Source organism: Mandrillus leucophaeus, unplaced genomic scaffold, assembly GCF_000951045.1.
Source record: "Mandrillus leucophaeus isolate KB7577 unplaced genomic scaffold, Mleu.le_1.0 Scaffold124, whole genome shotgun sequence".
Lineage (NCBI taxonomy): Eukaryota > Metazoa > Chordata > Mammalia > Primates > Cercopithecidae > Mandrillus > Mandrillus leucophaeus.
The window spans coordinates 3873959-3891080 of NW_012100765.1; the positions used below are offsets into that span (position 1 = coordinate 3873959).

The 17122-nt window shown below is 39.0% G+C and overlaps 1 long non-coding RNA gene across 1 annotated transcript; it reads right to left on the reverse strand.

The window, feature by feature from the left end:
* Window positions 1-248: 248 nt before the first annotated feature.
* Window positions 249-7867, reverse strand: LOC105533309. Its single transcript, XR_001005100.1, has 3 exons — window positions 7695-7867; window positions 4513-4622; window positions 249-487 (listed from the first exon to the last, which is right to left on the reverse strand). It is a non-coding gene; the product is annotated as an uncharacterized LOC105533309 (long non-coding RNA).
* Window positions 7868-17122: the final 9255 nt, after the last annotated feature.

Sequence of the window (17122 nt, forward strand, 5' to 3'; positions counted from 1 at the left end):
GAATTCAGTCCATTGAAATCCGCAAACAAAAAGTCCATTTGCTAATTTCTTGATTTCAGATTGTTTGGGACAGTATCTACTTGAACTATGATGGTAAACCAATTCCAAAATTAACCTGAATTTTTAAAAATTTTTTACTGATAACCATAACCATGGTCAAATCTGTTCTATGGATGTGGCTCCACAAATGTGGGTCAAAAATATGAATCTAAAAATTGAATGCATAGTCAAATAAGTTGTGAATATGCTTGGTTTTTAAAAATGAATTCTCTTATTGCATATTACCTTTGATGTGCCATACATTATTTTAAGTATTATGTAAAGTGTTTCACGAATTTCTCTGACCAGGGAACACTTTTTCACAGAGCATCTTCCTGGACCAGTGTTCTGTGGGAAATCCTGGGTCTGATGACTTGCCATTGTTGTCATGTGTCTCCATTCTCTGGTTTCTTCTTGGCTTCCTAGGTTCTGCCACTGTGGCCATCACCTGGGATTGGAGAAAGACAAATGGAACAGACCCACTCAGAATTACAGTCCTTGTTTATTTCATCAGAGGCTGGCCTAACACTTACATTAGCATTAGCTCTTTCTGGCTAGAGCTTCATGTTTCACTGACTGTCCACTTCTGACCTGAAACAATGGGACTGCAGAAGACAGAAGGAAAATATCTGGTGGTCAGGCCAACTCTGTATACCCCATGATGAAGATGTTTTCCATAGGAGTTCATTGTCACAGGTGAAATTTAGTAGCCGTAGCCAAAGATTTCTTAAGCCTTTCTTCCAATCAGTGTGCCACAGCTATTTGATATGTCAGTCTCAGCAGATGAGTTCTGGGAAGATTCATCCCTTTCACGAGCAAAGGGAGAATGGAAAGGGAAATGGTCCAACTCAAAGAGGGGAAAATAAAGGACAGACGGATATAACATTTTTTAAGCTTCTAGTATGTAACCAGCACAGTGCCACGTGATGTGTATACCAATTTCAGTTCCAATCCCCATATTAGGACTGAATTTTAAAAAGCTACAGAAGTTAAGAAAAATAAGAAGAAAGAATGATGCGGAAGCTAAATGAATATTTCCATCTCAAGGAAAGAGCTGCGACACTTCTTCCAGAATTCCACCTGGGCCTTTTTCTGTCCCTTCCCACTGGGACAGCAACTTCTCCCTTCATTCATATTCCAACCTCTTTTCTCCACTTCTTTCCCTCTTGCGCACTAAAAATCCAACTCCTCGTCATCAACCCACCACCACCTATGTCTCTTTATTCACATTAAAACACCCTCATGCCCCTAGTTTTCCACTGCCTTTTATGCTCAGCTCTCTGCAATCTGACTTTGGCTCCACCATGCCATACCCAGTTTAACCAGTGGGATCCTCAATAACCTTTCAATAGCCAAATCCTAAGGGAAATATTAAGTTCTCCTCTTACTTGAAGGCTGTGTCACAACTTGCATTCTTGACACTTTCTTCTCTCCTGATTTATTACAACTGCTCCTTTGTATTTCTCTTAACACTTTGATTCTTTCTGAATCTTCTTGCCTGGTTTATCTTCCTTCTCCTCCTCCCTTTAGGTGTTGATGCCTCCAGAGTTCCTGTTCTTATCCCTCTTCTTATTTTACATACTGTCTTTGGCTTATCTCATCCACTATTCTCTCTCTAATCTTCTAATCATTACAAGTTCCTAGTCTACAAATGTTGATGCCTTTTGGGTTCTGTCTTAATTTTTCACATGTTTGCTGGATATTGCCATGAGGAAGTTCCCAAAGCAAACCCATTTTATTTCCTCTCAATTTTTTTTCCTCCTTCAAGAATCCTGTCCTGAATTCAATGGAACTTTATTTGCCCAGTTACCTAAATCAGAAACCCACAAGTCCTCCCCAACTCCAATTCAGCTTTCAACTGCCTCTCCTCTCCCAAGCAAATCTGATCTTGTCTTTAACACACAATCTTTAAACACATCCAGGGCTTCTCCATTGCTTGCAGTTTAAAAAGCAGATGTCTTGTATGGCACTCAAAGCTCCTTAAAAACTGGCTCTAACCTATGTTTTCAGTCTCGTCTCACATCATTCTCATTCCCAAATTCTCATCATGATTTGCATAACTTAAATCATCCTTCCCTGCTGGTAGCTCCCTAAATATTCTGGATTTTCATTCATCTTGATGCATTTCCTGAGGATTGCTTTCTTGAACATGACCTTTTATGTGTATTCTTCAAGATCTACCTCCTCTCGGAGAAACTCTTCCAGTTTTCTCCTTCCTCTTGTCCCGCAAGTCATGGGTCGCTCTGAGTTCTTTCTGAACCATTATAGGGAATTCTAGTGTAGGGCTTCTTACATTGCTTTGGAATTATTTGTCTGAGTGTCAGCCTTCTCAACTGGACAGTGGACATTCTTTCCTCTGCTCCTTTCTGGCCTCCAGCACAAGCTGACACAGTGCCTAGTTACATGCGTCATCAATTGAAACCTCTTCCTTAACCCTGGTTGTCTCAAGTGTCACTGATGTCCAAATAATATAGGTGTATCTCTCCCTTTGTACCTCTTCTGCCTCACCTCATTACTCCTTCTCCTTTGCAGTTAGTAGACACAAAATGTGGGTAACTTGCATAATTTCTCTATGCTTCACTTCCTTTATCATTAAATGAGAAGAATAACAGAACAGAACTCAACGCAAGGACTTGTTACAACAAGGATTCAATGAGAAAAAGCATGCACCATTTTAGCACAGTGCCTGAGTTATAATATATGCTCCATAAATAATAGCTGTTGGTGTTGCTATTACAAAAGGAAGACTTTTTTTTATGATTCAATGTTTTATTGTAGCCTATAGCAAATTAAAAGTTATCCTTACTCATGTTTTGTTTTACCCTTTTTTCTGTTGCCTTTATTGGATTTGTATTGACAATACCATTTAGCATAGAAATTTCATTTTAGATTTCATTCATGTGTATTGGTCATTTTGTCTACACAGTATTTCTACATCTTTTCTTTGGTATGAGCGTTCTAACTGTCTTTTGAGAAATTACTATCCCTACATTTTATGTGATCCTCCTAATGGACTTGTCAATCACAGTGTCCTCCTAGCTACATCTTCCATTCACAAAGTAGGGACATGACATGGCCTAAGCCAGGATAATCTCTATCCTAGAATTTTGTCACAGGACCAAATATACTGATACTAACTCACTCATAGTCAATATTATATGCATCTCAGAAGCTCTCTATGTTCTGTTGCTTGACTGTTACTTTAATTGTGGGAGTTTAAGTTCACTATCTTTCTAACAAATTAATTCTTTCCCTTAAATTGGGCCAGACTGTTATTCCGTGGCTTTCAACAAAGTAACCATAGCAGGTAAAACATTGCTCAGCTATGTCAACACTGAATGAACTATCTTTTGAGCAAGTGAGAATTGGAAAGTAGAAGGTAATTCAGAAAAGCATGAGACATAGTTCTGGTTTAAAAGGGATTGCAATTCAAATAGGAAGAAAAAACAAACATGGATAGAAATTAACTCAGGAACAACTAAATGATAAATAGGGGACAATTAAGTATTAGGTTAAATCATATGCAATTTCTCTTTTTGTAAGTAAAAAAACTATTGCAATTTCCTGTGGGTTAATGTAATGGAATTCTAATGGAACATAAGAAAAGAAGGGAAAAACAGAAACAAAAACAAGATGAGCACTCTGCAATGGGAAAAGCTCCATGTAGGAGGTGAAACTTAAGCTGGACCTAAACATGTGGACAGGCTTTGAAGAAAAGGAAGAGGACTTAGTTGGAAGGAAGAAGTGAATTAGGAAAGGCATAGAGATAGAAAAAAGCATTCACCTTGAGGATCAAAAAGGAGCTCAGCTTGATGTCAGAAAAGGACATGTTTGGGAGATCGGTAGAAAGCATGCAGGGAGAATTGCATGAATAGCTATAGTAGACAGAATAATGGCACATAAAGGAGTCTGTGTCCTAATCTCCAGGATCTATGAATATGTTAGGACACAGGACAAAGAGGAATTAAGGTTGCAGATGGAATTAAGATTGCTAACCAGATGACCTTAAAATAGAGGGATTATCCTCGTTTATGCTGTTGAGCCCAATGTGTCACAAGGGTTCTATAAGTAGAAGAGGAGGCAAAAGAGAAGTTTGCAGTGACATGCTGTGAGAAGGACTCCATCCACTGTCGCTGGCTTTGAGGATGGAGGAATGGCACCACAAAATGAGAAATGTGAGCAGCGTCTAGAATAGGAACAGGGCAGGAAATGGATTCTTCCTTCCCTACAGCCTCTGTAGGGAACACCTCTCTGCCCAAAACACGATTTTAGCCCAGGGAGATCTGTGTTCGACTTCATAACTATAGAACTGCAAGATACTTACGGTATGTTGTTTGGAGCCACTAAGCTTTTGACAATGTCTTACTGCAGCAACAGAAAACAAATATAATGATATTTAAAACAGTTAATTAAAAAAAAAATAAGATAAGGCTACTGACCAGTCAGAGTGAATGCCCAACCAATCAAAAGTACCTGCTGAACATCAGCTCAGAGTAGATGGGCTATAGCCACTTTACAGAGGGCTCTGAACTCGATTCCATGGGGAACATGTAGTCTATTGAGATGTTAGGTATGAATGTATTCTGGCAAAAACAATAAGATCAATGGATGTTATCAGTGGCCTCTCTAACACATCTCTGTCCACACTGGAGTAAATTTTCATTTAAAAGTTGCCTGGTTTAAACATACCAGCATTTTTTAAACTCTGTATGATTCACCTGTGGGACCTGCCAGATTATTTTGTTTGATTATTTTTGTTTAAATTATTAATGCAGCAGATAGTGTTGATGTTTATTGCTCGTACTAGGCACAGTTCTTTGGCAGTCACTTTTCTCAGCAAGAGAATCAACTAAATGAAAAAAAATTAAAAATTCATAACACTTAAAGCCTTCTTTTTTGTATAAGTCATAAATTAGATGGAAGAATGGAGCTTTTTCCTCTTTCACCAAAACATGAGATGAAATGGCAGAGATTAGAACATCAACAAGGGACCGCTTCTGAGTCTAAAAGTAAAAAAGGATGAGATTACTTCCAGGAAGTTCTGTGGCTTACTTTGGAGGGTCATCCTAGAAGAAAGGCTGAGTTTGTTACTTTTCTTCTTCTTTTCTTATACACAGTCAATAACTCAATCTTTTTTTGTCCCAAACTATTTAATCCTATTTACACCATTAGTGATCAGAAAAATGCCTTCCAAATTAAAAAAAAAAAAAGAAAAAGCTACTTATGTGAATGAAACTCTCATACATTGGAAGTTATTTAGTCTATGGCTTCCATGATGCGGTGCATGCATTTCTGTATGTTTGACTATTAAAAAGAAAGCCACGTGGTGTAAGGGATAGGGCATGGGCTTTAGAATCCAATGGAGGGGTTTCAAATTTTAGCTCTTTCATTTACCAGCCATGCTGTTGGAGCATGTTAGTTGATACCTTTAGGTGTCCTGTATATAAAATCAGGATTAAAAAAGGACTCAGCAGGCTATTAAGAATAAAGTTCACATGTATATAGCTTACTATGTGCCAAGTACTATTCTACTTTTTACACTGATTAGCTCATTTAATTCTCGCAACAAAACCATGTGCTTGATACTATTTTACAAATGGAGAAACCCAGCCTTAGTGAGGTTTCTTATAATTTGCTTAAAGTCTCACAGCTAGTAAGTGGCAGAGCTGGGATCTGAACCCAGGCAGTCTGACCCCAAAGTCTATGATCTTAACTATTTAGTCTAATTACTGGTTTCCTTCCTTGTTTCTTATCTGAAGGATTATACAGGCAATATTCAGCTTAAAAATAGGTTCTATTTTAAAATTGCCTTTGAAATTGGTGATTTGCCACTTTGAATTTATTTTATCCCAAAATTGTGCTACCAAAATCTTAAATCTATTCCAGGTTATTAACAAAAAACAAACATATAAATAAAAATCTAACCTTTAATGGAAATAAAATATTATATATTTGTAATGCTAAAGAAGAAAAGTACCATAGAACATAGTATAAATGACACATGAAGATAGTATAAATCATGAAGACGATTGAATATTTCTAGCCCTCGATTATCTTAATTGTGAAAGATCCTAGCTGTCCCTAAGATCTAAATGAGATAAGAATAAGGAAGTAAATGGAAGTTGTGGTGGGAAATCCGAAGGGGGAGTTTAGGGAGCATGAATACACTCGGAATTTGATGATGTGGGCTTTTATTGTTTAATTTCCCTTTAAAATGTATAAATTTCTTTTCCCTTCATATAGATTCACCACCAGCACTACTCTAACTATTTTTCTTCTTGAGAAAGAGGAGAGTGAAAGCAAGGAAGAGGAAGAGAAAGAGAAATAGATAAAAATATGGTCAAGTAGAAGAATCTGTGGTGAGTTGAGGAACAAGACAAGATGGAGGTGATAGTTGGAGAAATTGAGGGTGTGCGTGGAGTAAGAGGGAAGTGGGAGTAAGAGGGAAGTGAAGTAAGACAACACAAAAGGCACCAGAAAGACGATTGAACATTTGCAAATCCAGGCTCTCTGTTAAGTGCATCCATATCAATAAATTCAATTCGATCCAATGTTACAGTCCATCATCTAACACCCTTAGAAGTCATTCCCACACATATGCTAGGTTTCTATCCTTATAAATTAACAAAATTTTATTTGTTTTTGTGTAGTAGAAGCTAGTTCTTTCCAGAACAGACTTTGTCCCCCTGGCACTTGCTGAGAAACGATCTTGGTTATAGGTCTAGAGATAGTAAGTGGTAGTTGGGGTAAGTTTTAAGGAGAACAGATATTCTCTTGCAAGGCAGCTGCCCCAGTGAGGTTATTACAGGGTCTTCAAGCAAAGGGAAACTAGTCTTCTCAAACTGAGGGGAATAAGCTGCTTCCACTGGGAAGGGAGGCTCATAGCCATTTGGTGATTCAAGATTCTCAGCTTTGATTCAATTGATCCAGATGCCACATCCAAAGAGTCAGGGTCCCACCTCTCCCCAGTCAATACCCTAAATTTCACATAAGAAGGCTGGTGAGTCTGTGTAATTTTGCAATCTACATAATAAGAATCTCAGTTTGATTTTCAATTAGGTCAGCTCTGTGGTTATAGGAAGAGAGTCTTTAGGAGCAGCCATAGCAAAAGTTTTCTAGTTCTCTTACTATAATTTGAGCGTTTAAAGCCCTGAACTTGTCATTGTCCTCCTATAAGTCCCCCTCCTATAAGTTCATTTGAAGCAGCCCTCATACCTCATAGTTCTTGAAATCATCATCACTGCCATCACTGCTACCATGAAGGCCAAGTTCAGCAGCTATTTGGTCCCCTAAGACACTGGTTCAATTGGCACTTTTATCACAATTAGTCACAATTAGTCGAGATAGCACTGCATGCCATAAAATACTGATATTTCATTTCCACGAGCAGGGTGCAGCATTGCACTCAAGCCCAGGGATTTAAACCAATCCCATAACTCCATTTAGAGGACCTCTCTCCTGGGACTACTCCTAATATCAGTACTGTACGTTCAGGGTCCATGAGAGAAATAAAAACCACATTGGGAATTTCACCTGAGAAATTTAGTAAAGGAATTTAGAAAATTCAAGAACAAAAAGGCAATCCAGTCAGAGATCTGGCAGTTCAAAGGAAGGGCCAAATGGAGAATGTGATGCAGACCCAGCAGAGGAAGTACCTGGATGCTGCACTTCCTTAATGGGGTATGAGGAAGCTGGTTCTTTGTGCTAGAAGGAGTGGGACATGCCGTTCCCAGAATAATGCTATTGGAACAACTTAGACCCTGAAGGAAGAAGTCTCTTTTCTTCTCCTGGCTTTCTTTCTCTAGTATCATCTATTGGAAGAACCTAACTGGAAATAAAGGAAAAATAGTTGTCAGAGTCCTGGTTGCAGTATCATAGGACAGATCACAGAAGGCCAGGTTTGGAATGAAAGACAGTAACTAAATCACTGCACCATGAGTGCAGGGTGAAGGAGTTGGCAGTTACATGTAAGGAGCGTTTGTGGCCAAATCATTCACATAGTGTCTGTATTTACATAACTATAGCCATGGACTAAGATAATAAAACCGTTAATCAAACCAATGTAGCCAAATTGATTTAAAAGTTTATTTGTACTAAACTGATAAACTTTTTTCTTCATTTGAAATTGTTTTGGAGATGTCGCACATCAAGCTTGTAGCTAGCCATGCGTACAAAATCTTCCAGCCTAGTCTAAGATGAAGAAAAAATATCTGCTGCCATGATTCCCCATGGGCAACTGATAGACACCGTGAGTAACAGGACTTGGATTTCTGAACCTTTGCTCTGTGGCAAAGCCATACAGCTATCCCCACGTGACCTGGATATGTCTTAGGCTAATCCACTTTATCAGTGTAAACCTGAACCTGAGTCTAGTGTGAAGTACAGTGACAACTTAAACTGTGTTGTTAGATAAAATATCTGACATAAATGTATATATGAATGAATAATTTAGAAAGTGAATATCTGATCCACTTTTGTTACAGATTTCACGTGAATCGAAATTTGGAGCTTGAATGACCCAAATGCTTTGCCTACGTTGATCCTACATTCAGGCTGCTAACATCTCTCTTGACTTCTCTAAGAACCAGATGGTCACCACTTAAAGGTCTGCTGGAATTTTAACAACACCTTCTCAACCAATTTCTTCTTCATGGGAAAGTAAAAGCAATAAAAATGCCTTCAAGTTAACCAGGTCTTATTAGGTACAAATTGTTGCAAAGAAAGTGAGGTGGGATGGAAGTAGAAGGTTGTTTTGAAATCATCTCACAAATGTCAGCATTCGAGACCTGAATGATCCAAGATAGCAAGAGAAGATCAATGATCTCTATAGAGAACACTCTACAAAGGATTTGGAAGGAAAAGTAAACCCACAGGGCTTTCAACCCTCTTCCTATGAACAATGGGGCTCATAGAGTTCTCAAGACAGAGGAAGAAGTTCCTGGAGATGCCAGACAAAGAAGGAAACGTGATCCATCAACCTCCACCTGCTTTACAAACTGGCCAAAGAAAAGCCCTGCTTAGCAGCCCCTTGTAGATGGGGCTAAGCTGAGTGAATGGAGTTGAGTGGAGATGTTCCCGCCTCATGGGGCTTCCTACAGCGGCTGCTGCTTCCTTCGACGTCACAAATTGGGCAAATCCTCCAATGCTAAGGGACCCCAGACTGTGCTTCAGCTTTCAGACGGAGCCTTTCATAGCAGCTTCCAGCTGTGGGCCGTAATGGTGCCACATGCGTCACTGGGGCTAGGATCTGTCCCCTGAGCACTGCTGTCGGAGGCCTAGTGAGTGATGTGGTCTAGGGCCGTGGGTGCTCACTCAGATTCTGCCTTGGTCTTGACCACAGCATCAGAGATTATTTGACGCATTGGGTTTGAACATGTTTTGAGTTACTCTGTATTGCATACACATGTAAAACAAATCTGGGAACCCACAAGTGTGTGACCAATTATTTTGCTCCTCTGCAAAGTGTTTATTAAATTTTCAAAAACGAGATGATACAAAGAGGCAAACAACAGAAGCAATCACAAACCCGAAACAGTTTTCAAATCTATAAACAAGTTTTGAAAAAGATTCAAGTAACTTTCCAACTGTGTTGCCAATGCAGTGAGGAAAACAGATCTTTCTTAAGGTTCGGGAAATTTTCAAATGTGTCAGAGTGACCCGCACACGTCTGTTGGGATGTTCTGAGTGGCAGTGAATTCACAGAGAAGCTCTTGCTCCAGACTTTCAGGATACAAAAGCAGCAAAAGCAAGGCCTTGCATCTTGGTGCCCTTTAGTGACTCTAGGTCTCTCAAGATTGGAAGCCCAGAGACCTAGGTCCAAAATCAACTTCTGCCCCTAGTCATATAAGGGATATTGGACAAACCACATTGAGCCCTACTTCTTTATCTATAAAAAGAAATGCTTTGTCAAACCATTAGCAGTGACTCATTAAGAGGTTTTAAAGACGATTTGGTGGGTCTCACCAATATTTTAGAAGAAAACAAAACAGAATCAAACCAAAGAGAAAATATCAGAGTGTATTACAGGTAGTGAAAGTAGGCTTTGTTGTAGGAAATTTCTGTTTTAATATGTGTGTGTACTGAAATTGTTTTGTTCTTCTATAACATGCCTATTAACTTTTAAAAATGAAAAAATATAAAGAGGTAAATGTCAGAAGCAACCACAAACAAGCCCCAGTTTTTAACAATTTCTGAAAAACATTAACTTTCCATATTACTGGCAAGTATATTTTTCTGTACTAGGTTATACAATAAGATGTTTTTCTTAATAAACATTTAGGTCAAGAGTTTTGAAAAACACCCCTCTAAGTTTCTGTCCAGCTCTAATCTTCTATGATTCCCAGAAATAGAAGGGACCTGCTCACTGAGCCGTAAAGATAATACTCTCATGTAACATTTTTTAGCACTTACTACGTTTCCAGGCACCGTGTCAATTGCTTTCCATGCATCATCTCATTGAACACTCCCAACAACCCTATGTGTTAGGTAATCATGATGCTGTTTTACAAGGACTGAGGAAATTAAGCAATCTTGGAGAGGTTCAGAACATATAGTTAGCAAGAGAGCCAAGATTTGAAACTTACAGGCTGACTCCCAAGTCTTTAATTTTTCTTATGATTTGCTGCCAAACATGTGAGATTCTGAGCATCAGTTAGTAACTGGGCCCCTGGTACAGATGGGCGCAGGTCTTTTGCCTGAATTTCCATGTGAAGGAGGATGACCAATCATTTCCCTTCCTCTTGACTAGGAGAAGGTGCATTGTGCATTTCAAAAATCTGCCTAGCCCTGGGAGATAAGGGGGTCACTTTATCTGTTTGCATTTCATTAAATTTCACTCAGTGTCTTCCAGAGTCCTCATGAGTATCAGAGAAGGCATAATCTGTACACGTGGTTTCATTTAAAATGAAAATATCAAGCAGTGTCATTTTCACAAGTATCCCCACCCTGTCTGAGGCTGAGAAGAGTGTAGCTACGCATACTGCAGTGAGAAGAAAACTTCAGCTCAACTGGAGGATGTAAAGGTACAAGTAAGGTTTCAACAGAAGCACTCATAAACCTCACATGAAGTCTTTCTTCTTTCCTAGCTCATACCCCCATTAACGCATGGACTCTGGCTTGACTTTATCAGGTGTCAGAATAGGCTTCTGTGTGTATTCTTGACTAGAAGTAAAACAAATATTTTCTTTCTAAAGTTATTGAGTCCCATTGATCTGTATGAAATTTCACCATTAGATAGTCATTCCTTTTGCTTGAAGGCTCTGGGTCTGCTTAAAAATCAAACCTTTGTATGGTTCACAAGCAAAGTAATTAATTGCCTAAATGATCATTAGGTCATTCTATAAGCGAATAAAATTCCAATGGTACACAAACAGTAAATTCAACTGGGAGCCATGGGTAAGATTCACAGTGTACAGCATGATCTGGAGAGGCAGGCTTAGCTGGGGATCTAAGTGAAGCATGAAACTCAGTGGGGAGGGTCATAGCAAAGCATCGAAGACAACTCTTGGCCACTTGTAAAATGTTGCAAGAGGTTGCAATACTCCAGAATAATCACAATTTTTTCATACAGTGCCTCCCAGTTTATAACATGTTACTCTATTTAACACTCCCAGCATCCCTTGGGGTAGATATTTCTGGAGGAGGAAACTAAGGAGAAAAGGGATGTGACGTGCCCGAGGTCACCCACTGTGAAATGGCAGGTCATATAACTCCTGAGCCCTTCTGAATCAACCACACTTTCTTCCCAAGCAGAGGGGCTCATTCTCAGTGCCCAGATCTGAGCTCAACCATTCTCTTTCTGGAAAAAGACATCTCATGCCACTTTCGACACATGTCAGGGAACACAGAGATACATCAAAGAATACAGGATTCTGGCTTTAATGCCTACCTAAATAAAAGACTGGAGATGTGGATGCGTGTGGTACAGACACACACAACACACCACACATACAGCACACATACAGGATCACTGGGAAGAGTGTCTGTTCTAGGTTCATAATTCAACCAAAATTTATCGGTGATTAAAGCAATTGAGCTTTGCTCCCATCTCTGATTTTGCCTTGACTTTCAGTCCTCAGCTTCTTTCTCCTTTTCTCCCCGCCCACTTTTTAGTGGCCTTTGTTCTTCGTTCCTGAGCCATCTGGTTGCAAAGTATGGTAGGAGCACAGTGCAGCAGGCACATGAAAAAGCAGTACAAAAAAAAAAAAAATTAGTAGGAGTGAAAACAAAAGACATGAAGATCCTGAATTTTTAATTTCTCTTTTCAGATTGAAATATCACTGCTCCTAGTTCTGATGCAAAATTGAAAAGAGTGCACTGGGTCTTCAAATGGCAGATTGACATGGAGAAAGAGGGAAGCATGCCCAAGACAGCCTGGGGGTCAAGGCTGGGCTCAGTCATGCCTGGACAAGCCATGCGAGTTGTCTCTGGACTTGGACGACATATCAGAGGAGCTATTTGAGGAGCCACATCAGCACCCCTGCTTCTATGGGCCACCAGGCTGTGGTGTTCAGCCCTTGCGCCATGAAACTTTTTTTTTCCAGAAGCCAAAGCTTTGAGCATCTCTTCCCGTATACAGAGTGTATATGTTTATGTCCATGTCTTCCATCATGTGAACGCATGAAACCACCACCTCGAATATCATAAATCCTCTCTCTCCCCCTTTCTGTCTGCCTGTTTATCTACAATCTGTCTATTTAAATTCTTTTTAAACAAGAAGGGAATATCTTTATGCCTGTTTGTAGGGATATTCTACATCCATCTGTTATTTACATCATTCGTTTTCCTGAGGTGTCTCCAACAAATCCTGGCTGGATGCACTGTATGTGTTATTAATAAAACAGCTGTAAAAATATTAACTGTACGGCCTAATTGTCAGCCCTGATTGGGAGCCAAGTTTATCCCCGGACGGATGCGGAGACTCAGAATTTGGGCTTCCATCCAGATCTGACCCTTGCAGCTCACTTTACATTTGATTCTTTGACCATTTAAGCTGTTCTGGCTTCTTTTTCCTCCCAGGGATCTGTGCACATCCGGCCTCCTGGCCTCCTGGCTCCTTCAGGTGGCGCTGGTCCAGCTTCCTGAATGTTCATGGCCAGGCCCTCTCTCCTCCTCTCCCCACTTTTGTTAAACTTAACAGCCATATGCTAGAGAATCACCTTCCAGTAACTTAAAAGATGAGTAGAAATATTGTCAGCATTGCCTCTCCCTGCACACTAGTAGGAAATAGCATTTGGAGAGTCTGCATTGGAAAACACATCTCTATTAAAAGCATTGGGTTAGGATACCAGAAAACCCAGAGTGATTGGCTGCAAAGTGATACTTCCTTAGTATCTGGAATCAGATCAATCTCTCAGCCAAACCTTCTGGATAGGGAAGATAAATGAAGAGGTGATAATACATTTTATTTTTAATGAAGTGCTCAAAATAAACCAAATGAGGGCAGAAGTTGGCAAGTGAGGCATTTTTTTACTGTGCCCTCCTTGGGATAGTTGGATTAACCCTGATTGGCTTATACCTAAGTGAAGCTAAAGTGTTTACTGTGGGGCAAGACTGGGAGGACAGACACTGCATAGAAAACAACTTGGATTCTGCCAGTATCCAGAAAGCCTTGGCGTCGTCTGCATCTAATTCTTAGGTGATGGCATAGAGGAATATTCTTACGTAGGGTGGTATGGTGGTTTGCTTCATTAAATGTGAAATACATAAATTATCTGCCAACATTTCACAGGTGAAAGGATGAATGGCACCATTCAAGCTCACAGTCCCAGTACCATTTAACATGGCTGTGATTAGCTGTCAAACAGTGGGATAAGATTTGATGCTTTATGTTTTGTTTTGTTTTGTTTTTTCTCTATTGGGACTTTTTTTATGATTGCAATACTCCACTCAGTGAAGGGTTTTGGAAATTTTATAGGACTGGCCTTTGATTTTGCTTATTTTTCTAGAAAGATTTCAAGCAGGCTCTCCTGCCATATAAGATTACCTCTCATATTCTCTTAACCTCACATTTTCCAGAGCATCCCTGCGAATGTTTCCAAAAAGACTGCTTGTGCTGGGGTCACCATCCCAATTCTCATAACTATTAGTATTGACAATCTGGTCGGACGCTAATTGTTTGTTTGACTTACACATTTTTAAATAATCACTTGTAAGGGGAACCCATATTTTTGTCTCTAACAGAGGTAATGAAAATTTAAAAAAAAGAAACCAAAAATTCGAATTACCATTCCTTAAAAGAAACTGCAGCAGGATGTCAATGAAGTCATCAAATGCACTGCTGGAGAGCTGACCTCAACAGAAAATTTAACACTCCGCTATCTTGCTTGAAAAATACAGATCTTTTTTTAATACGTGGTCAATTGTCTTCCAAAAATGTCTGCATTGTAAAATGTTTTTGTCTAACAATTGGACTAGATTAAAATGACTTCATAGAGACAAACTGTTTTTAGCCCTGAAATAACTAAAATTATTAGATATTTCAACAGCAGCTATCCTTCTTTTTCTGCCTTTGCTTACCATATAGTTACCTGAGTTTAAATGTGTTGATGTTTCCTGACCCATATCTTATAAATGTATGACAAATTAAATGTCTTTTCAGTGAAGCAAAATGAAAATATCTAATAGAAATTTTAACTTTCATGAGAGCAAGAACTTGCTTTATCTACTATATGTGTCTCCCATAGTGCTTAACAGACAGCTGTTTGCCCATAGAGCTCAATATTCGTTGACTAATGACCAAGTTAATAAAATTCTCTACTTGGCATAAGAGGGAGGTCTAAGTTTCTTCCTGCTTTAAGCTTCTATATTACACTGTTAAATGGTAAAAAGACTTTTAGCAATTCTTTATTTTATTTAGATGTTAAACAGTGTTTGCTGAGTATTTTCTATGGCACTTAGCACAGTGGTAGGCACTGGGGTGGATTCATAAATAAACATGAGACCTGCCTCCCACCAATAAAAATTATATAATTTGTTTGTGGAGTCAGGATATCACATAGCAGAAGCATTGTAAAATCTGGAGTAGAATGGTAGTAACTGCATATAGGCAGATAGGGCATTCAATTTCAGAGAAAAGGGCTGTGAGATTAGTTACAAGACAAAACTTCATATGAAAAACAATGGAAGAGCTGGACCATATAGAAAGCAGAAAATGAGGAAGCAATAAGCAGTTTAAGATTGAAGACTTGGTAGACCCAATATATTCATTGCTGAACTTTTTGTCCTAAAGCCTAAATAACAATAACAGATGGAGACTAACTGGTGAGCTCAAAGTTTGGTGATAATTCAAGCTTTTCTTATAATCAATGTTTATAATGTGAAAAAAAGTCTGCACTCAAGTGTGTGGTATGCATTAATAAGTTACTGAATATGTTTAAGACGGAACAAACTTTATGTCATTGTTAATGTCTATTAAAATGTGGCATTCTGAGAAGGTGAGAAGTTAATTTTTGGTGATGGCTTCCGGAGGTAGATGGAATGAATAGTCCTAAAGGTATTCAATTACCAGAGAGAAGGCTACTGAGGAGATAAGTTCAACTCCCATGATTCTGGAAATCTCAAGTGAAAACAACTTTAAAAATGACAAATTCAGCAAATATTTACTATTTCAAACAAAACACCGACTTTCCATTACTTTTGCATGGCAAAGAAGTGGAATTATTAATCTCAGAGGAGATAGCTTTTTGTTCAGGAAAATATTCTGATGCACTTTTTTTTTTTTGTAAATGATGCCCCTCTTGTCTTAAAAGATAGGATTAAAAAAAGAGAGAGAGCTAAACTGCACTACATAAAAAATTAACTAGAATTTGGGAACTGGTCACTGATGCCTCATTGGTGGTTGGAGAGGGCTGAGCAACTTGGCAAGAGGCTGGCAAGAAGCCTAGAAAGAAAAGACAGCCATGCAGACGTCCAGGCCGAGTGGATAGCTGAGGGGCTTTTAAGAGTAGTGGTGATTAATATTCAGTTGTCAATGTTTCCTATTCTGAGTTGTGCTGAAACCATTCATTTCTATCTTTAAAGCTTTAGTTAAGATCTGCCTAGAGATGTGTTGGGTGTTGGCAGAGAGTGGAGCAGTACTGAGCCTGGGTCAAAGCAGCGTAGAAAGAGGATGTTGGTTATGGGAGCTGAGACAGCTAATTTAGGGCAGGCTGCCCAATGACCAACCCTGGAGAACATCAGCCTTCCCTTGGGAATCCTCAAAGGTTTCAGGAAGAGTGTGGAGGACATGGATAGAGGCTTGAGCCATTTCCTTTGGGAAGTAAAGAAAAGGGAAATATCAGGCTCCTGACATGTAGGTAACTTTTAGCCATGCTGAGACAGCTGGATGAACAGAACAAGGACAACATATCTATCCATCCGTCAATTGATCCAATTATTCGTCATTCAGTAAGTACCAAGAACCTATTATACGTGAATCACTACATTACAAGAGACATAGTTTCTTTTTGTGTGTGCAGATTTTAATTTTAATAATTAATGTATACACAAAGCACATTAAAAAAATAAAACCCAAAGCTTCCAGGATGAGCTTGACTTTATATGGGCCTCGGAGAATGACTTGCATTTGAATAAGAATCAAAGGAGACATTCCAACGTGGATACCCTGGGAAGTCACTCTCCCTAGGCTCTGTCTAAATGGCATAGGGGAGCATATGGTCTCATCCCAGGATGTACAGTCCTTTGCCACAAGTTAGAGATGAAGCTGGGCCTGGTATATGCACCTGAATATTCCTACAGCTTCTGAGTCCTGTGGACAATGACAGAGGAGACAAACCACGCAAGAAATGTGTCTAGTATAAAACAAAACTTTAAAAGAAAGAATTAAAGGAGGGAAGAATACCATTAATAGCAACTCTTGATATTTAGATACTAATTTGTAATTTATCATGAAATTGCATGTATAATATCTGATCTGTCATCACAACTGCTCTTTGAAGCACGTATTATTATTCCCATTTCTCAGAAGACAAAACTGAAGATTATAGTTTGAGTAATATGTTCCAAAAACATAAAATTAGACCATGTGAGTGACTCAATTATCAGAGTAATTGTTATTAGTTTTCTCTCAGATGCAAAAATATTC